The sequence below is a fragment of the Paramisgurnus dabryanus genome, chromosome 21 (assembly GCF_030506205.2).
Source record: "Paramisgurnus dabryanus chromosome 21, PD_genome_1.1, whole genome shotgun sequence".
Taxonomy (NCBI): Eukaryota; Metazoa; Chordata; class Actinopteri; order Cypriniformes; family Cobitidae; genus Paramisgurnus; species Paramisgurnus dabryanus.
Window position 1 is genome coordinate 10,607,981 of NC_133357.1, and position 26,987 is coordinate 10,634,967.

A 26,987-nucleotide genomic window follows, 5' to 3' on the forward strand; every position below is an offset into this window, starting at 1 on the left:
GTGCTAAGCTTAGCTAGCGGGGGCTGCGTCAGACAGAGTTACAGCACACAGAGATGAGAAAGGTATGTATGGACTTATCTAACTCTGGGGGATACGGTAAATAAGCTAAATTCCCAAAATGTGGGCGTGTTCCTTTAACTCTTTTCCCGCCATTGACGAATTAACTCTGAATCAGATCTCTATTAAAAGTACTTCACAAAAATGGAATTATCTCAGCTTTTATCTCAGGTGATAAAAATAGAACTAATGAACGTGTTTTTTTTTTAAGCAGAGGGTCTGTTCTTTTGATTTGATTTATTGTATGTTTATATATTTTAAGAAGAACATTTTTTGGAAGTCATTCAACTTTTGTGTAAATCATGAAAAATGCTGGCGCTGACTGGCAACTTTGTTAAAAAAAAGCTGGCGGGGAAAGAGTTAAAACAGTGTATATTTGTACTTCCATGCACTGAAAAAAATTATTCATACAATTTACTCATTTTTTTAAGGTAAGTGGTTGCAATCAATTTATTTAATCTACATTATTTTGTTTAAATGTAGCTGAAATAAATTGATTGCAACCACTTACTTAAAAATTTTTTTTTTTTTATGTGCATTCCCTTGTCTGTTATTACTCTATATGTTAAGGTTCTGCTCATATTAAGACAAATTCTTTGTTCTGCATTTCATTTATATTAATTATGTAATGACTTTCGAGTAGAGCTGCACCGATATATTGACCAATAATCGGTATCAGCCGATAAAAGCACTTTTTATCGGCCGATAGTTTAAAAACAGTGCATATCGGATTAATATCGGAGAATCTCTACTTTGGATCTTCAGTTCATTTACAAGTTTGATGTTGATACAGTTCTCATATTATCTTGCATCATTAAAACGGTTCTCATAATCCAAAGTGACTTAATCTGAAGTAATACTGTATGTTGGGTTATTTATAGACACGTGAATCACTCCATTTCCCATAAAATAGACAAATCTAGAGATAAAACACCCATGTTGCGAGCAACGGGGGGAGTGATTGCAGCAGACAAATGATTACAATGAGCATGAAAGTCTTGCTCTCATTACTCAGCCTCATATGAGATATACTCAGGGCAGCATTAACGTGACTTTGGAAGAGGAATTAGAGAGTAATAACTCATAAAACAGTGCAATTAGTACAAGCAGCTGTATCATGGTGACCCCCATTCATCAGAGCAATTGGTTGTGTGTATTTAATCGCAAAGCAAATGTTTTTCTTGTGTTTTGGAGAAATGGCAAATGCCTACGACAGGTTTTGGAAGGTATTTCGGAGAACAGCAGGCTAACATGGTGACAACAAGTAGCTCGCATGAACTCCCGGATTTGTGCTCATCCATGTGGAGCTTTTTTGCTGCTGGGATCCTCCTGAAGGACATGGAGACCATAGGCGGTTCCCCACTCAGAGGAAGCCAGGGTCTGTAGGCATCTTTATTGAAGGAATTGTAATTAGCCATCAAGGAAGGTGGGCTAAAGGGGAGTCACAATAATTGAAGTCTGGAGAGATTGCTGTATATGCAGCCTGGTGTCCTGTGGTTTTGCATAGCATTAGCTCTTAAGGTCACCCAGCCTGGAGGGCAGTGGAGCAAAAGGTTCAGATGTAGTTTATATGTTACCTCACAGTGGCACAAAAGTTTTGAGTTGCTCAGGCATAAGGCTGTAAATCCAGTCTTTCATATACTTCTGGTGTGGTCCTGTCTGCTTGTAGTGGTTGTGATGTGAAGTGACACACAAACCTTGATTGGACCTGTGTGCTTTCCATATAGCATTAATTTGGTAATACTATACCATGGTAATTGGCTAAATTACTCAATCAGCCAGTATTTGGCCATTTTGATAATACACTCTAAAAATGCTGGGTTATTTTCAACCCAGCGTTGGGTCAAAAAGGGTCAAGCCCAGCTAATGGATTAAATTAACCCAGAAAATGTTTATATTTGACCGAATAATGGGTTAAAACAACTAGGGCTGCACGATGTGAAGAAAAGTTGCGATGTGTGGTGACAATGTTTAATGTTGCTATGACGATGTGAGTTGCGATAAATATTTTATATTTTTTCATGTTTTAGTCGCGCCTAAAAACGTGTGGAAAACGCTAGACACGTAGGTTATTGTCACATGACCTGCACGCTGCGCTTCTGTCATTCTAAACAGTTAAAATGTTTTTGAACAGCCTGGAAAAAACGAGCGTGTCGCACCATGTGCGAGTCGCGACCGCGGCGCTTCCAGAGCGCACATACTGCGCGCCTACATTTGAAATAATGAACTTGACCGCGCAATAGACGCAATATGTGAATCACCCTTCCTCCGCCATCGTTTTTGCTAACAGGCACAGTGTCGCAACTGACACCTCACAAATCAATCTGAGCGTAGCTGACTTGGGGGTTCCCCTGATTGGCCTAATAGCATGAATGCGCAAACCATGTCTTCAGGACTAAACGTGATAGGTCAAACGTTTATTACATGCGCTTAACGTTTTCCCTTCATTTATCGCATCAAGGCTGTCTGTTGTGATGTGTTCATCGCGTGAGTTCATATCGCAATGACGATGAAAATTCGATGTATCGTTCAGCCCTAAAAACAACCCAGCATTTTGGGTTGAAACAACCCATCGGCCTGGGTTTGTCCATTTTTTTACCCAATGCTGGGTTGAAAATAACCCAGCATTTTTTAGAGTGCAACTGGGTGATTCTCACGAATTCCAGTTTTAGAAGGTGTCCAGTATCAGAATTTTTAAAAGCCCTTGAAGCCAATTTCTTTTGCATATATAAGATTAAGGTCTGAACTTACTGTAACCATTATTTTTAGAGTATTAAAACTATTTCCTATAGATTATTTAACATTTTTAGATCATCATTTTCAAAAATTATCATTACCGCAACATGATATTACATTAAATATATGCATTTACAAACTCATGTTTCGGTAATGAAAAGTAAAAAGTTGTCTAGGTACTATGACAAACAAATTTTTAACTTTTATCTGGAGAGAAAAAATAAGAACGGCTTACCTGGCAGCCATCTTGAGGGTCACAGTCAATTATGTCCCTTCCAACATTTCTTTTTTTTGAAAATGTTAGTTCCTTGAGGGCTTAAACAATGATTGAAAATTGTTGCGGAGGATGTGAAAATTGGTCTTGGACACATTTATATTTCTTATTATTGTGCTACATTTACCTATGATTACCAAATACCACATGTTTCTTTACTGTAAATGTTTATAGTATAACATGCACTGAAGCTATTAATTCTTTTGATTTTTTAATAAAAAATATTTCCATGTCAAAGAACCCAAATCCAGTCATGGACACGTTGCGGTAATGAAAATGTTCCCCTTAAATGTGGAAAAAACAACAAAATTGGTTTGTATGATGTCATTTGAAATCAGACACATTTCACTTTCGTACTGCTTAGGTTAAATATTATATAAAACTTTTGCACATTTCTTAATTGGCATCATGTTGTATTTCGTAACAGTGTATCTGTATCGTATCAACCCTGTTATGTATCGGTCACCCAGAACTCTACTGGTCTGTAAATTCAGAGGCATCAGGCGTTTCTTCTTTCTCTTATTCTCTCAGCAGTCTATTGGAGTAAATACCCAAATGCCACTAAATTCAGAAAGGACGAGTCTGAGCTATGAAACAAAGGCCTGATTTGCCTTAATCATCATTTGCTCTGGAATGGAAAATCAATAGCCTTTGATGAGAGTGTTTTGCAGCGTGACAATGTGAAATGTGAGATTGGACTTTTAAAGCGGCTCCTGTCTTTGTTGTTTTGGAACTCCATTCTTTTAATGTGCGGGAAGTGTTCCATCTATTATGGAGCGCTTGTCTGTCAAGGAAATTAGTTTCCTGGGAACTTTGAATGGAGGAAAAACCCCAGAAACCTAGAAAGGAGTTTTTTTTGCTTTCTTTGTTGGAATCAAGCTTTGCACAGGATGCTTTGCTTATGTAACAGACCGGATGAATGTGTCACTCACCATCACTGACAGTCCTCAGTAGAGGAACATTTGATTAAACCTACTTTGCCAGTCTGAAGCCGTCTCTTCTTTTTCATCTGGGCTTGTATTTAAAGAAACATTGATGTGCTGGTTAAGCCTACTTTTTTTAGAGTAAGCTATTGGCTGCTACTATTATGAAAAATGATTGCTTATATTCATGTACGGCTTTATTTCGCTCAGTTGACCCCATGCCCAGGCTCTTTATTCATAAAAATTCTAGTGTGGTTTAGAATATTGACAGCTACATAAATATTACTTTGAAGACTGAATCAGCCACAATATTTCTTATTTCATCTTCATTCTGTTTATTAGTGTCTCTAGCATGCATATATACACGGTTGCAAATAGCACATACAGTATGACAGACAACAATGGAGAATACACAATATGCTTTTGTGTCTTTCAAATATTATGACCGGAAGGCTCATGTGAGGGGATTTTTGCTGGTCTCCTGTATCTGTGATAGCACACAGAGCAGCTGTAGTTTGTTCTAATGACGCCTGGGCTGACAGCCCGTCCTCCACTTAAATGAGCAGTGGTGCGCTCACAGCAGGAGCTCCTTGCCTGAGATGAAGTTGAGAATTGCTCTTTTTCTGCACTCTTTGCTTTTGCACTATTTGGATAGGAGATTACAGCCGACTTAAGCCTGGAGTACAGTCTGTTTTATACGTGTACGTGAACATACGTGCATGGTTAAACACACAGCCTAGCATAGTTTACACAGACGTTCGATGCATGCGCAAAAATAAATGTAATGCATCTCCTGGGCTACATACTACTTTCTTCTGTACGTGCACGTGTGACCGTGTCGCCTCGCGTATGTGTAAAAACAGGACTATACTTCTAGAAACAGATTTGTTAATGCAGTCCATCGTCTTATGAGCAACAAACACAACTTTAGACTTCTCAAGGACAGACTGAATTTTTTAAGAGCGTCTGTTGGGTAAGAGTATTCATGTTACATTACTAAAAACAAACAATAAATTAAAAGTAAATTTGTGTTTTTTTCTTCAGCACACAACACACATAATATATACCCTTGCCTTCTGTTTCGCTTCCTTTTTTGTACTTTGGAGAATTACATAAAATAAGCACATACTGTATGGCAAGAAGAATGGTGTCTGTTGCAGTTCTTGAGAGCGAGGCAGTGGCTTATCTCCGAGGGAAATGGGCCACATCAATCACGATTCAATGATTTTTCTTTCATTTTTACCTGTAATGTTTCCTCCAGTACCTCCTGGATAGCATTTAGTGATGAAACACTTAAGAGCAATAGACTCGACACTGTGTAAGCTGGATGGGGCAGCTAAATTGAAAAGTTACACATATAACAGATCGACTCACTTTAGGCCAACGGCGCACAGTTTTGCACACAAACAAACCACACATTTTGATGTTGAATGTGAGCCCACACGCATCTTTATTAGGGGTGCGACGGATCACAAAATTCACGGTTCAATTTTTGATGCATGGATCAGGATAATTTTTTGGATCAGCAAAAAAAGGATGGGGAAAATATAATAACAAATCAAGAAATTACACAAAGTTGCACATTAAGTAAGGTCTAAAATTATCATTAGGTACAGAAATCGAATCAATTAAATAAAAGATTTATTATTATTTAGTATTAATTAAATGTTATTATTATTTTTTTTAGAGCTTCAGTAGTGATTTTCTTGTTGTCTTGGGTTGTTTGATTAAAATTAATGACACAGACTAAAGCAGGTTAATTAAGGTTACTGTCTCTTTAAGACCAAATAGGCACATACTGGTATCTGCTTCTAATCTAAAAACACACTTTAGACATAAACAAATGTTTTTATTAGAAAAAGAATACTGTGGAGATAATTTTGTTTGTATGTGCTCTGTCAAGAACAGAAAGATTTTATGTTTGCTTGCTTTTTAAAACACATCTCTCATGTCTGACTGGAACAGACACATTCAACCGCACGTGCATTTGTGCGTAAAGTTAACTGCTCACTTTAGCGCCTTTTTGTGGTTAAATTGTTTAACTGTTTCGCCGCCAGCGTTTTTTTTAAAAGTTGCCAGCCAGCGCCAGCATTTTTCATGATTTTCACAAAAGTTGAATGCCTTCCAGAAAATGTTCTAATAAATATATAAACATATAATATACCAAATGAAAGAACAGACCCTCTGCTTTTAAACAAAAAAAAAAACCGTTTCATCCTACCTTCAGTGGTTCTTTTGTAATCAGCTTTTAAATATGGGTAGGTTTCTGCAAAAACACCACATTTTGAGCAAAAAGCAGAGATCATTCCATTTTTGTGACGGACTTTTCATAGAGATCCTATTCAGAGCGATCTTTAAAACAGACACGGACATGCAGCCGCTTGCCATAGGGCAATACTTCTGGGTTTAAAAAGTTGCGGAAGGGTGCCACCTGGTGGATAATAGCGGTATTGCAGAAAACCAGAAATACTCGTCATTGGCAGGGAAGCATTTTCTCTTGATTGAAGTTAAAATCACTTGAATGTTTACATTTTCAAAGCTTTGAAACACGTGCAAATGATAAACTTTCCCTATTTAAATTTGCATATTAATCCACGAATCACATGCAAGCCGAACTGTACGGATCACGGACCAACTGCGATCCGTTGCAGCACTAATCTTTATGTATGTTATTTATTCATGATGTATATTTTTATGTAACTTTAACTTAACAAATTTAGTTAAACAATTTCAACTTTTTTTATAAGTTATGTCAACTATTCACAGGTAAAAACTTAAAATAATATGTTGAATTGACTGGCAAAAAACTTTTTTTTACAGTGTATGTCTTTTAACTCTTTCCCCGCCATTGACGAGTTAACTCGTCAATTAAGACAAAACGCTTCCCAGCTATCCATATTTCCGCTATTATCCACCAGATGACGCTCTTACCCAACTTATAAAACCAAGAAGCAACCCTTTAGGTCAAACAGTGAGAACTCCGTGTATGTTTTGATCATATCAGAATCTGATCTGTATCAAAAGTCCTCCACAACTTTTGGTATTTTTGAAGAAACCTACCCATATTTGAGAGGTGATAAAAAGAGAACAAATGAAGGTAGGATGAAAAGGTTTTTGTATTTGAGTGTCTGTTCTTTCATTTGATATTGTATGTTTATATATTTGAAGAAGAACATTTTTTGGAAGGCATTAAACTTTTGTGAAAAGAAAAAATCATGGCCGGCATTTTTTTTTTTAAAACACTGGTGGGGAAAGAGTCAATAACATATATGACCTTATATGTTTAAATGATTAACCAAATATTGTGTCACCATTTGAATGTCTTATCTTAAAAGCGAAAATAATAAATAAAATAAAAATGAGCAAATAAAATATTTAAAATCAATATTTAATGTTCCTTACCTTACTTATGAGGTAAATAGCAGTGTAATCAGCGTGATAGTGTACAGACAGCCCATTGTTATAGTGAAATAGCCCCTGATCACACTGTCAGGGCTTATTTCTGCGCTAACAACCAGCTTCCTATACATTATCCCTTATTTATTTTGTTTATATTTAGGCTATGGTTAGACATTATTTATTTTTCTGAGCAGTGTTTGATGGCTATTAGACGTTTTTGAAACGCAAAATTGCTTGCTGGGTTCTAAGGTCATTCTTCATTGAATATAATATCACCAAAACTGAAAAGTGTAATTTCACATTTGTGGCAGTATAAAAGAAACCTCACAGATTCAGTGTCATGCCTCTTATTTGCATTTAATTTAAATAAAGCAAAAGAATACCAAACAGCGAAAATAAAGAGTCTAGGTGAAAATAATCTAGTGCGAATGCAAAGTGGAGACATGGTGTGTTTGTGTTGTTGCCCTTACAGAAAAGTCACATGAATTTTTAAATGTGCAAATAAATTCACATGTGTTTTTGTAATTTTTTTGTGTAAATCCCTTGTGAAACACATATGATCACATGTAAAAAAATTGAAGCTCAAAGTGAAGGAGTTGAGACTCAAAGATTTGGCCTAGGGTGTGGCTGCTTCGCCCCTTAGTGACCTCACAGACAGTCTGTGGCACAAATGTGATGTTTTTACATCACAAATGTATTATTTGCATAGATTTCTTTCTACCAAAGTTAAGTATTGAGTTTCCATGTGGAATAGCATTGCTTCAGGGTTTATTGTGAGGCTGTTCGTAATGTTATGCTGATGGATACAGCAGATCTATGAGGCCATTTTCCAGCGCTGAAGTGCTGGCTTCATGATGAAAGTGGGAGGGGCTGATGTATGTGGGGCAGGTGCATACCATTTATGACAGCTCGTACCAATCGTTCTGCGGGTACTCAAACTGTGCGGCATGGCCCTGCTCCATCTGGACTGTACACAAACACACACACATGCAAATGCTCTGTCAAACACACAAATATGAGTGGACCTTGCACATAATCTTTACATTCAACACAACCCTAAATAGTGAGAAAATTTTGGTCATCGAGCGAACTAAAGTAGATTTGACCTCATGTTCACATGGCCCTTGACCCACATCACCTGTACCTAAAATCTGTAGATGGCAAACAGTTTGATCAAACAGTTTGGTCTGTAATGCTTGCAATTTTTTTTTGCCTCTGACTGAATGTATATTTGGGAGATGAATGTTTCTGAGCCATTGCCAAGATGTCATTGATTGTTCAGTCGTTGTTCTGTCTGTTGACACTAGACAGCACACCGGCTGGTAGAATGTATATTTGTATCAGCAGAGGAAATATTGGTTTGTGTTTATACATCTTGTAGCGTCTTATATTTTGTCATCTGTACACTGATATAGTCTCCTTTCTTTTTTTACACATGACAAGGCAAGCACTTGGAAGTTGCTGAATTAAATGCAGGTTTTAGACATATTGTCAGGGGAAAGTGAAGAGGAAGTGCTGTTTTATCAAGAGTTAGTCCTTGGCTGTTTATATACCACTCACTGAATGTTACCCATAAATTGGTAAGTGGGGATTTTGCCAATCAGCCGTGCCCTAAAGGCAAATACAAGGTTAAGGTGCACCTGTTTAATTTACTGTAAGCATAGGCTAGAATATGAGATAAATATTAGCTGTTGGCTTCCTTTATAAATCGTTTCATAGTCGACAAACTGATTTAATTTATTTCCATGACATGATGAATAATGATTATTTATGTTAGGCTTTCAAGTTGACTTTGGTTTCGAAATCATTAGCGTGGTAAGAGGGAGGTTGACAGTTTCTTACTCTGGTTAGGGTTTCGAGACAGATGCAAATTGGTGTGTTGGGAAGATGTGAAGGGATTGTAAATATGCATGTTTTTATTTTCAGCGGAAGCACAGAAACCCATGGCTGAGTGATTTTGTGTATATTGTTGAATTATTTGCACTTATGATTGAGTCAGTGTTCCATTTAGGAGCTCGTAACGGCACATGACTGTATAACATGGAATGAAACAAGCCGAGTTAATGTTTGTTTCACAGTACATTTTAGTATTTTACATTTTTTTGTGCCATGGACATAAATGTGATCTTAAATTTGTGGCTTCATGAGGGGGCTATTTTTGTATGCAATCAAACTAAAGATTTTTGGTGGTGGAAGGTTATAGTAAAAAGAGTCAATGCATATCTAGTGACCAGAATATCATACAAACTTGGGATGGCCACTTTATCCTTTAATTTTTAAGCAACCATATAGTGATGCCCTAGCAACCCTAGAGTAAATGCCCTAGAGTAAAAACCACTTTACAGAAACATCTTATTTACTTTGTAAACCCAATCCCCAAGCTCTAGAGCAGCTCTCCCTAAACCTCTGTAGTGGGCTGTAGTGGTATTGGGGATGGGTGGCTAACCAAAATGTTAAAGGGGACATTTCATAAGACTTTTTTAAGTAGTCAAATAAAACTTTGGTGTCCCCAGAGTACATATGTGAAGTTTTAGCTCAAAATATCATATAGATCATATATTATAGCATGTTAAAATTGTCACTTTGTTGGTGTGAGCAAAAATGTGCAGTTTTTGGGTGTGTCCTTTAAAATGCAAATGAGTTGATTTTGCACAAAATATAGTGCTGTGGTTGGATAGTGCAGATTAATGTAATTCTGACATCACAAGGGGAGCCAAATTTCAATGAGCTATTTTTTCACATGCTTGCAGAGAATGGTTTACCAAAACTAAGTTACTGTGTTGTTCTTTCTCCACATTTTCCACACTGTAAAAAAGGATGTATACATTTTTTACACATTGTGTGTGTCATGCCATTTAATGTGTTATATCAGGTTAAAATAAATAAAAGGGACAACACAAGTTGTGTTAAAAACAGTGATGGGAATAACATGTTACAAAGTAATTCCGTTACTGTAATACTGTAAAGTATTTTTTTTAAATCAAGTAACGCAGTTACAATTACTGAAATTTAAATGAGTTTGTTACTTGCGTTACTCTATTTTGTGAAAAATGAACACTTGCAGACAAGACATTTCTGATCTAATGTCACAGGACCTTTAATGTGTTGTCCCTATACTAACACACCTTCTGTGTTATTATTCATTGTGCCCAACACGGTCCCGTGACATTAGATCAGAAATGTCTTGTCTAAACGTCTTGTTAAATGCAGAAATGCATTTAACCTCTCGACGCGCACTAGCTCGCGCACGGAAAGACGTCAGTTTTTTTTATGCTGCTAACAATATATATATAGCCTACTGTGTACAAACAAGAATAATAATAACACTACTATACATCGTTTAAAAGGTCTAAGGGTTTAGCATCAGTGTATGGTGTCCGTTTTGAGATTAAACTGCTCTAGTATCATAAATATAGTATTTTATTACAGAAGTCCAGATAACAACATGCATAATATAAACTGACTCCTTACCTTTGTGCTGGTATAAGGAACGCGAATCGAATCCAGTCTGTTTCAGATGTGTGAATAACCCATAAAAACTCTCCAACAAAGTACATCCAATGACCATTTTTGTCCACAAATGTGTATAATCCGTGAAATATGGATATATTTTCCATTGTTTACATCAGATTTCAGATGCACGTCTTGTAATAGATTATAATATACAATCTGAGGACTATTTACATCCATCGTAACACTTGTATATGAGATCACACTCGCGTTCAAAACCAGCACTCAAACTTGATTGTACAAGTAGGCGGGAGTATAATACATAATATCCAAACAGCGCTGTCAAATATCGTGACGTCATCTGACTCGCGCGTTCCTCCAATGACTTCATGGAAAATATTGATAGACAGAACGTGTAGCCAATTAGAACACGAATTCAACGATCTTTGTGTGAAGCTTTATTTCCTGGTGTGGATACGGCATTTTATACGCTTATATAAGGATAAACAATAAAAAGAACGAACGTGTATGCATGTAAACAAAAGACTTTTATTTTGAGGCTGACACTTAGAAAAGGCACTAGTCTTACAAAAACTCTTGCAAGAACCTCATTTTTGGGTCTATTGACTTCAAACGTGAAATATAACTTCTTTAGACTTGTGGCTTTGGCCTCATTGCATTTTTAGGTTTCACACATATATTTATCATTAAGATTTTTAGTGTTAAAAAAGATGTTATGCAAAAAAAATTTTATTACAATGTACTTCAGCCTCTCTAACTTTTTACATTTTTATCTTAAAATAATTTTGAAACATGGAAAACGAAGCTCAAAGTGTCTTCTATCTAATGATACCACAGTTATGCTTATACTATAAATGGTTTAGTAACCCTTTTAGTGAAAGTAGGTATTTTCATGGTTTCGGGCCAGAATGGGGGTGCTTTTCAAGAGGTTAACTATGGAAAAAGTCAGATTTTCATGATATGTCCCCTTTAAATATCAAAATAATCAGATTTTTTCCTAAATGTGATTTTTCATCATTACATCAGTTTGAAACTGCTTTTTTATTATAGCAAAATAAGATACCTTGATCATTTTTAACTGTTATCACTGAGTCAGTCCCAATTATTCACCTTTTCAAAAATTAATTTTAATTAATTTTAATTTTAATTTTTTTTCATATGCTAAAGTGTGTTCCATTATATTTGCATCATATTTATAAAAATATTTATATTTATATTTATACCAGAATTTGCCAAATGTATAGTCGTGAACATAAAATCAAACTGTATTTACCTTGGCATAGATGAATAATAAGAGTTCTGTACAAAGTAATGACATTCTTATGTAAACCAATGCAAAAGACAGCTGGAAAACAGGCCATTTTCAACATAACACAACATTAATTTAATCACCAACATTAAATTACACATCAAATTAAGTACAATGTTGTTACAATGCTAAAACAAAGATGTGATTGCTGAGTTACGCTATATGCTAACATTTAGGCTGAAGTTCAACTATTGACTGAAACAAACAAAAACTTTCCACTCAGAAACGTCTATTAACACTCTCCAAACAATTGAATATTCCTCAAATTCCGTATCTTCGTCTAATACAGGCTCAAACATAAGGTCTGTTTACACACACACAGAGCTATTCAAATGAGCTGTGCTGTAAAATAGCCAATCACAGCAGAGCTCAACATTATTATTCATGACCCTTTCTAATAAGGTAATAATAGACCATTTCATTCTGGGGGCAAATTCTAAGGTTGTAAATAGACACGTTAAACTGTCTATGGATAATTTTTGCACTTAATAATGCCACATACCCTCTATATAGATATCAGAAAACAATGTAACATATTTTTCAAATGCATTCTTTGGCACCTTTAAGGTCATTTTTTGCAAAGAGACAATCTATTGCAGCTTTTGTTGTGTTTTTGTGGGGGCCTCTGATGTTTAAAAAGCTTTGCAGGTGGATTTCTCTTTAGCCACAGGGTCACCCTGAAGATCAAGCTGTGTTATATGGTAAAAGAGGGGAGACCAGTATTAAATTAAGCTAGGCCACTTGGCACTATTGGAGAGAGCTGCACCAGGCCAAACAATTGCAGAAGTTCTCAAAAAAACTGCTGATGTTTCAAACAGAGATTTTCTTCCAGCTATATGTGTACTGATCGATAAGCAGGCAGAGAGATGCACGAAGGTGTGGAGACCCTGTTGCCGGGGGTAGAAAGGCTGTGTCATTACCGCCTCTATTATGATCCTGGCCTTAATGCTGAAATTGAGTCTGTAACAGCCTCATCTCTTGCTCTGATGTGATTTCGAGACACCTGCCTGTCTGGGTCAACAAGCAGAGACTTTGGTCCTGGTGCTACCATGGCAACTTTTTTACTCCCCCACAGATCGTGCCGATGTCTGGGGTTGGATGTCTGAATATTGTTCCTGGTAGATGAGATGGAATCAACAGAATTATTGGCTTGACGCTTTCAGGCAGACTATTGCAGTCTGATATTGGCTCGAGCTAATGTAGGATCACATGGTTCATTAACACCACAAAGCAATTATAAGAACTGTGCAAAGCTGGCTGTAACTGACCATGCAGAATACAATTTTATTCACTTGCTTGATGTCTAAAGCTTTTTTCATTTTAATTTGTTTGTGACCAATAACAAATGCGATTTTTTTCTATTCTTTTCTAAGGGCATGATCAATAGTTTGAATGAGGTGTTGTAGGCGTCAGATTAGGACATCTGTTGTCGCAAGCTTTCATGAGAAAAACACTCCCCGCTAATGTCCAGATAAAGCCAATTTAAATCGTTGCGGCATCTCATTTATTTTCGTTCCTTCCTCAGATGTTTTCCCACAATGGATATGCAAATCGAAGAGGGAAAAATTCCAGGCTTTCTTTGCACAGACATAATAGAGGCATCACAAACTTTTTGAAGGAACAATAGTCCATTTTAAACCCTTAATAGAAATGCATCTGTGTCTACTGATAGACAAGTCCTGACAAGAGACCAACTCTAATAATTACAGTTTTATGAAAGAGGCGGAAAACAATGAAAGGACAACTAAAGCCACGTCTGGGCGTTTTGGTGAACAACAGCAATATCAGTAAAACTGTCTGGCAAAGCATCCTCCACCGAGCGGTGCATTATTTTCAAATAAAGTGGTGCATTTTGGGTATTTAAGACTCACAATGGTTAAAGACACTGCACATTTTACTTTATTCATGTCCTGAGATGAGACCCTCTGTGAAGTTTTTGCTCATCTTGTGCTATGCTTGTATTCCCTATCGGTGCTGTTTGCATGGGAACAAAAACAATATAAATTACGCCGCCTCTGAAGGATGATGCACTCCACGCGAAGCCCGTGATAGGGTATTGATTCTCACTACATTGCTAAAATTGCCTGTCTGCCTCGCAGCTCCAAACACACATGTGACAGCTCCAATATAAGATAGGAACTATGCTCTTTACTTGGCCCTTCTTACTGGGCTCCCCTGTGACGGACAATGTACAGTAAGAGAAGTCTTGGAGATGAGAGTGAAGGTAACTTTAGGGGCTCTATCTTACACCCGGCGCAATGCAGCGCAATGCTCGACGCAAGTGTATTTTGCTAGTTTCCACCCTGCGCAATTATAATTTTCACGTTTAGCGCCGCGTTGTTTAAATAGCAAATGCATTTGCGCCCCCTTTTGCGCCCATGGGCGTTCTGGTCTGAAAACCAGGTGTGTTCAAGGCTCATTGTTGGTGCGTTGCTATTTTGAGGCAACTAAAATAGACTACGCCATTGACCAACAAAAACCTGCTCCAAAGTCTAAAATGAATGGCGCAATATGTTTTTTTTGTTATTTAAAGAGCGCATTAGTAATATGCGCCTATAAACGGGAAGACGACGCGGGTTTGCTTATCACATACATGAATGCGCAGCAGCACAAAAACGCTTTTAAATATGAAAGATTAAAGGATTGAATGTAAAAGATTATTATTGAGCCTTGGACATAAATGAGGATTAATTATGAGATGTTAGAAGGCGCAAAGTGCTGCTTTACCTGTAGCCTGGTAAGTAAATAAATGCATCTGTTTTTAAATGTTTTTTTTTTTTCAAATGCTACCTCACAGATTTATTGTATATGATGACTCTGTACCTGTGGATGAGATGAGAGATTTTTAAGTAATGCTTAAAAAAAACTTGTTTGACGCTGTCCAAGTGCTGAAACGTGCGGAGAGCCGTTTGTAAATTCTTTATCTCCTGTTTGTTACAAATAAAGTATTTTTAGAGTACAAACCTTTTCTTACATACTTGTAAATTATTTTTTGATGATATTGGATAGCCATAAATTTTAAGCAATTAAAAGCCTGCTTTTTTACTTCCATGACTAAAAGAAAACGGGTTTTAAAGGCTTTACTAAAAAAATAACAATTTCAATACAAGTGAAAAACAACACAATTATGTAACATTAATCTTAAACTGGGGATCTTCTTCCTTCACTTAGTTTTTCAGTTTACAAAGTCCGTCATCTAAATAGGGATTAGACATAATGCCAGCACAAAAGGCTTTTAAAAGGGATGAGAGCTAAGACTCTCATTGGTTTATTGCACGTTACGCCCAAAATACTCCCATTACTCATTAAAAAAATAGGACCAACACTTTTCGACCATGCGCTCGGCGCACAAACCATTTTTCCCGTCGTTAAATTAGCAAAAGTGGATTCGGACACGCCCATTAAGACGTTGCGCTGTGCGCTTTAGACAATGCGCGTAGATCTTTAAAATAGGGCCCGTGCTTTACACTTTAAATCTTAATGCACAGATCCAGTCTTTTTATCATATCCAATTTTTTTGTCCTGCCTGTTTACACATACTTTAGATACGCCTCATATCCGATGTCCGTGTTTACATTAAACTTCCGCCCAGACAGAATGCTGGCTTAACTGGGTATAGTGTTAGCTATCTAACATTAATTTCATCATCACTTAGTAAAGTAAAGGCCATTGTTAATGATTACCTTCGACATCATCCACACTGTCTCTCTCTCATCACGTCTTCCTCTGAAAAACTGTCTAGAACTTCGAGGGGTCGTCAGCTAGGTTTATCGCCCAAAATTCGCTCCAGTTGCTCATAAAATGGGCAGGTCGTTCTGTCCTGAATACTGCAGTTTTTGTGATCCTTATCTTCCTAATACTTGGCTTTAATGCTCTTTATTTTGCATTGGCTTTGCGGCCAGGTGCAACCACGTGCAACTCCTCCTTACTTCAGGTGCGAAATGATGACTGTCAGCGCAATCCATCGTGGAACACTGACGTCATAATCGAGCTGAATCAGATATGTGTGTTTAGACGCAGTTCGGTTGTATGATGGATACAGAATATGTATCCGATAAAAATCCACAATCGGAAATGGCTCAGATCGGATAGGAAAAAATTGTATCTCTGTAAGTTTTTTGTGTTCACACACGTGCAGAAATATCCGATATCTCAATATCTGATCCGATCTGCAGCCTAAGGTGGTAGATATTCTGAAGACATTTTATGGAAATCTAAAAGTAAAAGACATTTTTATGGACAAAATATTTCATGTTATTACAAATTTCTGTGTGGCTTCATGCTAAATGTTTTCCAAATGAGCTTTTCAAGAAAATCTCACAATACTTATGATTTTAATCCAAGGACACCAACACTAAATAGATTTTACACATAATGACCAAGAATTGTTTGCCTTTACAAATTTTTTCCTCATATTTTTGTTTGTGCAGCTTCATGGAAAAAGTTTTCTGCATATGATGTCACATGGACTTTTCACGATAAACTCACGATAGTTAAGATTTCAAGGACATCAACTACTATTCAAAAGCTAATGGTCAACCTCTAGCATTTATTCTAACATATATTCAATTTCTCACAAAGCCACCAAGGTTTTTGAGCCTGTCAAGCGAGCATTTTTGCTATTAAACCTGGAATTAAAAATCTTTCCAAATTCTTCTGTTCAATGCCTTTCATTCTTATTTCCAGAGTTGTGAAACGTGTGGTTCAGAATGGTGACCTCTTTGATACCTCTCTGACCTTTCCAAACAGAGCTGGATGGAAGCTCATCCAGTCCTCTTTATAGGAACACCACACGATTGTGTTATTTAAAGTAATGTAGTAATGTGATACATCTAACCTTTGATTTTAAAAGCAGCCTAGAGACTTTGATGAAGCCCACAAAGCCCAAATCAGTACCCTTGCGAGGTCCACTGGGATGGAGAGGCGGAGATGGCATTTTGGCAAAAAACGCAACTCTTTAATCAGAATGACTTGAAAGCAGGTCTGACAGTATCTGCATGCTGTTCTCCCATGATAAGCTCCATCATGTTTTGAAGGGAGTGTGGTGGTGGTATGGCATCAAATAGCTTTTAAGTTGTTTCTTGAAGAACATTCGATTCAACACCTTGACCTCAAATGGTATACAATAACTACTTTAATTGGTTGAAGAATCAGGTGGAAACAGGCGTCTGACTGATATTACGGCTTTTGAAGAAAAATGTTGGAAGGTTGTGTCTTCTGCCAAAGCTGCTGTCCCCCTAGAGTTCTGACCTTCACTAAACTCTCATTCTCTCTAATTTGTTCTCCTAACGCCATTCTGCACAATATCCTTTCGGCTCATCTAGTGTCACTGGTTTTATTGATGGGGAAAGAATGAATGCAGGAATGTGCATTTCATTGCATCTCTCTATCTTTATATCTTTCCCTGTTTCTTTTCTTTGCTCTCGCTCTCTAACGACAATATGGGCACACTTTGTTTGAATCTAATAGTTCTTATCCCTGTGGAACATCTCCGGAATAAATATTTTGGGCAAAGGAAAGGAATTGAACCTGCTATACTACGTGTATCGATCAGCTCTTTAGTGAGTCCCTATAGAATGGGTAATTGTGTCTGCGTGCCTCTCCATTTTAAACTAACTGCATTTCATCTGATGGGGGGAATAATCCATCGGCGAAGAAATAGATTGCATGCGAAGGTACGTGTCATGGCTGATGTACGGAAAGCCCATTAATACAATCAGGAACGCTTATGCCATTGTCTGGAAACTTGGTTTGAAACAAGACTCCTTCCATTTGAAGTTACCAAATATAATTGTGCATATCTTTTGATGACTTGCATCTCATTTGGAATTTGCATATCCCACTGAAGTGTAATTTGTCTTTGATGATTAGCTCTTGTTTAATGGGGCTGGAATTGCTTTGTCTCTGCTGCACAATAACATCATTTCCTGTGCTCCAGGGTTTTTTTTGGACAAGATCACATTTCTGCTGTCTGTAGTCTTTGACCATTGAACGTATGACAAAGCAAGGGTTTGAACTTGACCCAAATGAAGCAGAGTAAAAATCCTCAGATTTTTACGCTTGACCTCGGCTGTTTAAAGCTGACTTTCAAAGAATATAAAGAAAACAGCTTAAGAGACAAGTTCTTCAAACATGCTTTAAAGAAATAGTTGTTAAAGGAATAGTTCACCAAAATGTAAGTTAATTTCAACCCAGCATTGGGTCAAAAACTGACAAATCCAACCCATTGGGTTCTAATTTAACCTATACTGGTTTGTTTCAACTCAAAATGCTTGGTTAAATATACAAATTTTCTGGGTTACTTACTTATCAATAGTGCTGGGCGATAATTCGATAACGATAATTTTCCCGATATAAACTTTTTCGATGAAACGATAAGGACAGTTCGATAAGTGATCGATAATGTTTACGCACTGTGCGTAATGTTGCGCGAGCACTTCTGGATGCGGCACGCGCTCTTGGTTTACAATCGCAGTGACAGTTAGACTTGAAGGAGTGGAAGATGAGGCAAGTTATTCATTTATTAGTAGAGACCTATGATTTTCGTGATGCGGATAACGCGGACGGAATCACGGAATCCAAATGCGCGGAAACATTTTCTTGTGTGTAATGTTGGACGCGCAAACAGGGTTCGTCAAACACAGCAGACACAATAGGTGCAGTATACTGTACTTTCATTCAGCGTCCGCCTTGCACACGCACACACATCCGCACAGCTTTAAAAGTATATTTACAGGACATTCACAAATTCAGGAAACTGGCGAAAAGCAGCAGATCCACCACTGCAGTGAATATAGTGTTTGCGTATGTGCTCTTCCACAGCAACGTGACACTCTTGACATCCATTTATCAGCGTGTATAGCTCTTATATGTATAACACACGCGTGATCACTGAACTAAGTTTTCTTTCTTGTTTAAGTGAACATAAACAGCTGTTACTCAGTATATTGAAACTTAAAGCAGTCTGTCTTGAGTCTTAAAGTGACAGTCGTCTGCTGCTTTTGTGTCAGAAATGTGTTGATTTCACAACAAATAGATTAACATTTAATACAGATGCATTAACACAAGATTTTAGTATTTGTATTTGTCATGTTCTGAATAAAAAGTAGTTTAAAACCATTATTAACTGTCTGGTTTTTACAATTTTCATTCAGGAGCAAAAATCTGCCTTTAAATTTGACAGGAGTAAAGATTTGTTATTTATCATGATAATTATCGATATCGACTGATATGGAAAACATTTTCTCGATAATTTTTTGGGTCATATCGCCCAGCCCTACGTTACCAATAGCTGGGTTTGTCCATTTTTGCCCCAGGTGCTGGCTTTTGAGAGTAAAACAAAAACTGTTTTCATTTACTCATCCTCATGTTATCCGAAATTAATTTTTGCTTGTGTTCGGTAACCAATTAGTTATTTAGCATAATATCCAAATAACTAATATCCATAAATGTGAATGGTAACTACATCTGGCCATGGTGCCCATCCACTTGCACTGAATTGCATTGAATGCAAGTCACACATTTTCTGTATTCTACAAAAGACAGAAACTCATAAAGGTATGAAACAACACGAAGGTGAGTAAATCATGATAGGATTAAATTTTTTATGTGAGCTATGCCTTCAAAGATCACAATGCTTTTATGTCTGCACAAAGTGCCCATCATTCATACTGCTTACACTGTATGCCCTGTAAACTCATCACTGATAAAAAACACTTGTTGGACTCTCTTCACCTTGTTTTGATTTTACACGGCAATAATCCGATCAAATTGATTTTAGCTACGGATTGCAGTCGTAGGACCTCAAAATGAGGCTTTAAGTTTAAGAGTTTTATAGTTAATGTTCAATTATTAATCTGAAATATAGATTCACATTGGTGTGGCTTGAATTGATCTGAGTTTGATAATTAAATCAGCCGAGGATCACAATAAATACGCAATGACATGATGTTTATGAGGGAAAATCATCTTTTTTATGTCAATATAAATTTGATAGGGGTGATGCTTTTCTTATCATTAAATCACATGGTCTTCAAAAACAAATCTTTTGATATCTTGATCTATTTAGTGCTGCTAATAACACAAGCATTAATATTACTAAAGTTTAAATTAAAGTTACAGTTTTGTTAAAAATCTCAAGTTTAATGTATTAAACTTAAATGTTTTATGTTACTTGGCCCCCAATATTCTACAGAAATGATTGGCACTTCAAATTGCACAGGTTATTGAAGAGAACCTTAGGCCCTGTTTACACCTGGTATGTGTTTTGGACAATTGGATCACAAGTGGACGATGCTAAATACATGTTTACTAACAACACAAGTACTGATACTCTCACATAATATTAGTGTGCATCAACTCATCATTTCTTCCCCTCGTGTTTTAATCCATCCCGTCGACAGAAGCGGTCAAAAGTGGACAAAAGGGATGGATTCAAACACCAGGTGTGAACGGACATGCATCTATCTCATCCACTAGTGATCTGATCGACAAAAACACATCTTAATACCAGGTGTAAATGTGCTCTTAGATGTATGAATTAGAATATCATTTGGCTTTTATATGCTTTAATTCAGGCCGGCAGCCACCCAAGACTCCCTATCAATCTTGCAATGCCCTCACAACCTGACGCCATGTTTTGCACAGGCAAGCACCTCTTACATTTCTTTACAAAGATGTAATGAGCTTGTGTAATGGCCTTGTGCCTATCTTAGCTGCACCACTATCATCACATTGTATTGGAGAGCTTCGGCAAAGGACATGCAACACCATCCTTAATATATGGATATGCACTCCTGTACTTCCATGACAGAGGTGGTCTGGTGTATGTTCTGACATTAAATGTCACCAGGGAAATGTCTTTGAGGTTTGTTCAAGCATATTAGGTGAAACGTTAAGGCAGAGCTCTCGTATGTCTCATTTAATTCCCCTAATCTTTTAGAGTGGTTTCAAATATATACAGATATAATTTATGACTCACCCATTCAATGAAGGATGATAAAAAGATGGTGTTTAATTTTTGAAATCTTCACTCACATTTTTTTCACTCTCAGCTGGGAGTATTTATTAAAAGCACATTCAACTTAGAAAAGCATGACAAGGAGTTTGTCATCCTACCTGAGTTTGGATCTGAAAGATATAAACCGGATACATGACTCATTTTGGGAATAAGAGGGGTGCACTCGATCCTGTGGTAAACACTGCACTTGATTCATTGTGCTTGTATACACCGTTATAACATTTATTTACAGAGACGCATCTTACACAGACCTTGACCCCTGATCTTCCTTATTTATATCGTAACTCTATCATATGTATTTCAGTGCACCTTTCTGTTTATGGCTGTTGATTCATTTTAGTGATCCCGTGTGGTTTGTTACATGCATTTTGTCAACACTAGAGGTGACACTAATGATGATGTTGCAATGTTGTCTCACGGTAACAACCAGAGGCTGTTTTTAACAGTAATGTTCACTAAACATGGGCCAGTCAGCTTTAAGCTTAAGTCTACATTAACAAACAGTAAATTAAAGAAGAACATTGAAGAAAAGGTTATTTTAAAATTCCTTTTAAAACTAAATTATGCGAAATTTAAAATAGTAAGAAAATATGATGAGTTTAAATGCAAAACCCTACTGTCAAGTTTTCTTGTACTGTAAATGATCATTTTTCAGGCTCTTGTGCAGTGTTGGTGAAAGTTACTTTTAAAAGTAATGCATTACAATATTAAGTTACTCTCAAAAAAAGTAACTAATTGTGTTACTTAGTTACTTTTCATGGAAAGTAATGCTTACATTACTTTTTAGTTACTTTCACATTACTTTTTCTTGGCTGAGGCTTGATCTCTTTCAGGCCTTGCAGGTGTTTTTTATGACTGAAAAGTGCATTCAGAAATTGCATATTTCTTCACAAAAATGTCGAGCTCTGGCCTGCCATCTCAGTTTCTGACTCCAACTGTTCCCATACAGGGGTGTACACATAGAGTATAATGTGACTACGTTCAGTATAATTCAGTACATAATTTTTTTTAAATCGAATTAATAAACTAAAAAAGTAACTTGCATTACTTTTTTTTTTTAAATGTGTTACTTTAATCGTTACTTCCGAAAAGTAATATTTTTACGTAATGCTCGTTACTTGTAATGCGTTACCCCCAACACTGCTCTTATGTTTAGGTTCAGTAATTTTACTTTAATAGGTTATTAGTCAGTAACTAAAATGCCTTTTTTCACAAATGTTACTTTAGTCATTTAATTGGTCTTTCACTGCAAAACCCTATAAGTGCATGCAATCTGTTTAGGCAAAAACCTTCAAAAACCTATTTCTTTGGACAAGACATAGTAAACAGTTGCAAAATCACTAAAGATGCAACTAGAAACATTGCAAATGATGAAAGTCAGAATGCAAAAATGAAGAAATTAAACCTAACATTGGGTGCGGTGTGATCAATGTGATCCATATTTTAGCTGTATTCAAGTCGAAGTATTCACAAGGGACCCAAGTTGGAATTTGATCCACGGCACTTAGAGGACTTTGTTTAAAAACCGAGATGGCGTTTAGCAGATTCTGCCACCAAAGCAGTATTTATGAATGGCCCAAAGCCGGGATCAAGCGGATTTGAAGCGAAAGTATTTAATGAACTTATAATACATGCAGAGTGCATTCGGTCATTATCTCATTCAGGTTGCGTTTAGAGGTTTTTGCATCTGATCTCCTTATAACTATGTAGACTTTACTTTGGTTTATGCAACAAATAAAATGAAAAGCAAAAGAATATTTTTATTTGAAATGGACAGGTATAAAAATCCAGCACATTCCCTTATTGATTATAAACAATGCGAAAGTGCCACTTGCATCCAATGTAGACACGACCAGCACTCCCTGAGTACCTATGTTATTTCAGTCCCATTTTCTTTTCTGATACTAAATTGCTTTCAGTTATATTTTCTCCTCTTTTTATTAGTTGAATTATTTTTGATGCTGCTCTATACACTTGCCTTTCGATGATCCACGCAGAATCCTTCTTTTTCAGTTTTTCCTCTGCTTGTTTCTCTGAGCTCTCAATATGTGATTGTGTGTGTGAGAAAGATAGAAAAAGAGAGAGAGGAAGAATAATGTGTGCTGCTGGGAGATGTGTGAATTCAGCATATTGGCCTGTTTGTTTCTTGTGTCTCTCTATAACTCCCCAATCTTCCACAACAAGCAGTGCCTAAATCTATAAGTTGACGTAAATAGAAGGCTGGATAATTCATTTATAGCTGCTTGAGCACAATCAGTAGCCAGTAATTACACTGTTACATGGTTCATATCAACAGCTCCAGCATGTTCTGGTTATCTTGCAGTAATTCTGTAATTAAAATTTGATGTATGGTTGCTCCCTCCAGACAAACCCTGAGTTTACAAGTATGTTGTGTGTGTGTGTGCTTGCATATACAGGCAGAAAGTGTGCAAAGCCCGGTTTAGACACGAGATGAGTTGGCAGCCTCAGAGAGAGGCCAGTATGAAGGTTGCCACCCTGAGCTGTTGTCTTGCTTGTCTAAGCAAAGAAAACGTCACCTCTTGTCTTCGCACCGTAACAGATAACAGACAGGGACGTGCACGGCAACACCACAAAGATTGCTACACATTCTTTATTCATTACTGTTTTTATCTTCTCTGTCCTCTTCAAAAACAAGCAGGAAGCTTCTTTGTCCTGTAAAGTAACGAGCCGTCCCGGACCCAAAGTGTGTCTACAGATGCCCTCCAGTGTGCACTAACAAGTGCCCATCAAGCTGACCCTGAACTTATTCCTCTATCCCTGTCTGCCTGTCTGCCTTGACGAGCCGGTTCCATGTAGTGGCTGCCGCCCCTTCTTGCAGCTGATATGTGAAGTGTGACTGAGGTCAAGCGTGTCCTTGCTCTGTCTTATGCGAACTTCTCTCTCTTGTTCCCCACTGTCATATGAAGCTTCACCTTCACAGCATGCTGAACTGTCACACATACATGCTGTGCAAGAAAGTGGGTGTGTGTTGATGGGATTTCTCTTTTTGACCCTCATTTGTTTGTCTGAATTCTGAGTGCTGTCTGCACATCTTGTCAGCCAGTGTTTCTGGAGAGGAGGTGGAGAAATGCAGGGCACAAGGTCGCTCTCAGCAGACGGGTAATTCCCATTATTATATCCACTGTCTACTTTAATCTAGATCTCTGATCTTTAGATGGAAATAAGGGGGACGGTAAAATACCCAAGTTGCATTAATAATACTATTGTATTTACATTAAAGGCAGGGTGCATGATCTCTGAAAGCCAATGTTGACATTTGAAATCACCTAAACAAACACGCCCCTAGCCCACCAATAGAGTCTAGACCTTCTTTTGATAGCCCCGCACCACACATACTGTACGCAATCCAGTCAACAATGTCGGTTAGTAGACATGCAGCTTACTGCTGATTGGCTACAAGTGTGTTTTGGTAGTTGGCCCGCCTTCTTTTTCCAAAGTGTTTTTTAACAATCACGCACCCCGCATTTAATTGCATACATAAAGTCAGTCCCCGCAGTTTTTCACGATTCCACAATCGCGGAACCCAGTGCAAAATCAAGAAAATGTCACAATTTTCTTACGGTCCGGCATAATTTTTCATTTCATTGCAAAATAATCGCAACAATTAAACATGAGTCATAAAAATAAATAAAATGAACTAATATTCTGTCATAATACAGGGTGGACTTTTGCTTTTATTTTACTAACGCACATGCACATCTTCTTCTAGCAAGCAAATTTTTTCAAGCAATTTTTTTTGTAATTTTGTTGCAAAAATCACCAAAAAAAGTCGCTAAATTCTGATGGGACTGATAAGTAGACACACTCATAATCTGTATGCTTTGCGCATTTTCTACACTGTTCTGTGGTTTTGTTAAAAAATCATGTAACAGTACTGTAAGCTGTAGCTCATCAATGTCACTTTTCACTCAGCCGTCCAATCACAGTGGAGGAGGGTTGGGACAAATACTACAACAACCAATTGGTGCAACTTATAAACAAAACAGAAGTATCATAGCAACTAAAGCCCTTTGCTAAAGAAACGCTTGCAAGCGCCCACAGTTGGCATCCGCCTGTTGTTTTCAGCTGTGTGAAAGTAAAAAAAGGGAAAGTGACGTATTTGCCAATGTATGGTAACACATGTGACCTCTGCATTTAACCCATTCATTGAATAGTGAATACACGCATGCGCGCACACACACACAGAGCAGTGGGCACCTATCACTGCAGCGCCCAGGGAGCAATTGGGGTTAAGGTGCCTTGCTCAAGGGTACCACAGTCACAACCCACCAATCGTGAGCCTCAACTCTGGGGTTATAAGCCCGACACTCTAACCACTAGGCTACAACTGCCCCAGTATTTAAACGCTTTGATGTATACGCCTCTTAATAGAACAGTATAGAAGGAAAGCTACACTGTTATTAGTGCTGAAAGCATTATTAAACTAGCCAGCTTAAATATATAAATGAACTCCCAAGGTTCAAGTTCAATTGGGCTTTATTGTCATTTCGCTATATGTGTACACTCAAATAACAGTGGACTCCAGGGCGCATCCGCTCCGAAGTCGGCAGCTCTGCTGTACCTCCGGATTCAGTGCGGTTCGGTCCCGAAGTCTACTGCTGTCTGGGGCCATACAGAAGGAACAAAATGTTTTGTCTCACTAGTCCATTGTGCAACATGTTTTACAAAATGACACAAAGCTAACCTGTTTGAACTATATCTATATCTATATCAACTATATCTGACTATACATAAAGTACGGCTGCGAGATGTATAGAAGCTGCTAGCTTTTAAACCTGTGACTTATATTATCTGTGTTACTCAAAAGAAGATGCTGTGAGTCTCTGGTGTTTGTTGTTGCGATGTCTTCACCAATCGCGTTGATGCACATTTGAGTATACAGTACCGAACCGAGATTGAGAAATGAGGACTCAAATTTCAGTCGGTTCATCTATTGCATGATTAGATTCAGCAGACTTGATATATAGTACAAGATGGAATACTTTTCTGTGGCTCTTTATGGTTGATGGCTCATTCAATTTCAGTATATGGATGAACGTAGCTCAAAGATTTCGTTAAACTGTTGCTGTTGTGTTTAAAGGAACACACCCACATTTTGGGAATTTAGCTTATTCACCGTATCCCCAATAGTTAGATAAGTCCATACATACCTTTTTCATCTCCGTGCGTGCTGTAACTCTGTCTGACGCAGCCCCCGCTAGCTTAGCTTAGCACAAAGACTGGAAGTGACTGGCTCCAGCTAGCAAACTGCTCCCAATAAGTGACAAAATAACGCAAACATTTTCCTATTTATGTGTTGTTATCAAGCACAGCGTGTAGAAATAACAAGGTGATATGAGACACAGCCCCATCTTTTAACAGTATACATACAGGGAACTATATTCTCAGAAGGCGAAGCACTGCTACTTGGGCGGAGTGATTTGCACAACTCTGAGCGAACTCTCTGCACTGTAAAAAATCCAATTAATGAAATGTTGGAAGGGCAAAAATATATAAGTTAAACCAATTTTCTTGTTTGGGCTTAGTTGAGTAGACATATTATTTTAAGTCTACATAAATCTGTGTTTAAAACATTAAGTGAATTGTTATTTTCAAATTCAGTCAACATTCAGAATGGCTATGTTGACTGAACTAATTAAGACAAATCTGGTCAATATGTGGACTTATGACAGCTATGTTTCCTGACAACAAAATGCTCATAATATTACTGTTATTTGGTAACAAAATGTAATTTTAAGAGTTGTTCAGGCGTGAATGTATGTGCTTTAAGTTTAAATA

At 37.3% G+C, this 26,987-nt stretch overlaps 1 protein-coding gene across 12 annotated transcripts in view; it reads left to right on the forward strand.

Moving 5' to 3' along the window:
• The window catches only part of camta1a (calmodulin binding transcription activator 1a), a 469,448-nt gene that overhangs the window by 54,483 nt on the left and 387,978 nt on the right, over nucleotides 1-26,987 (forward strand). The window lies entirely within an intron of this gene.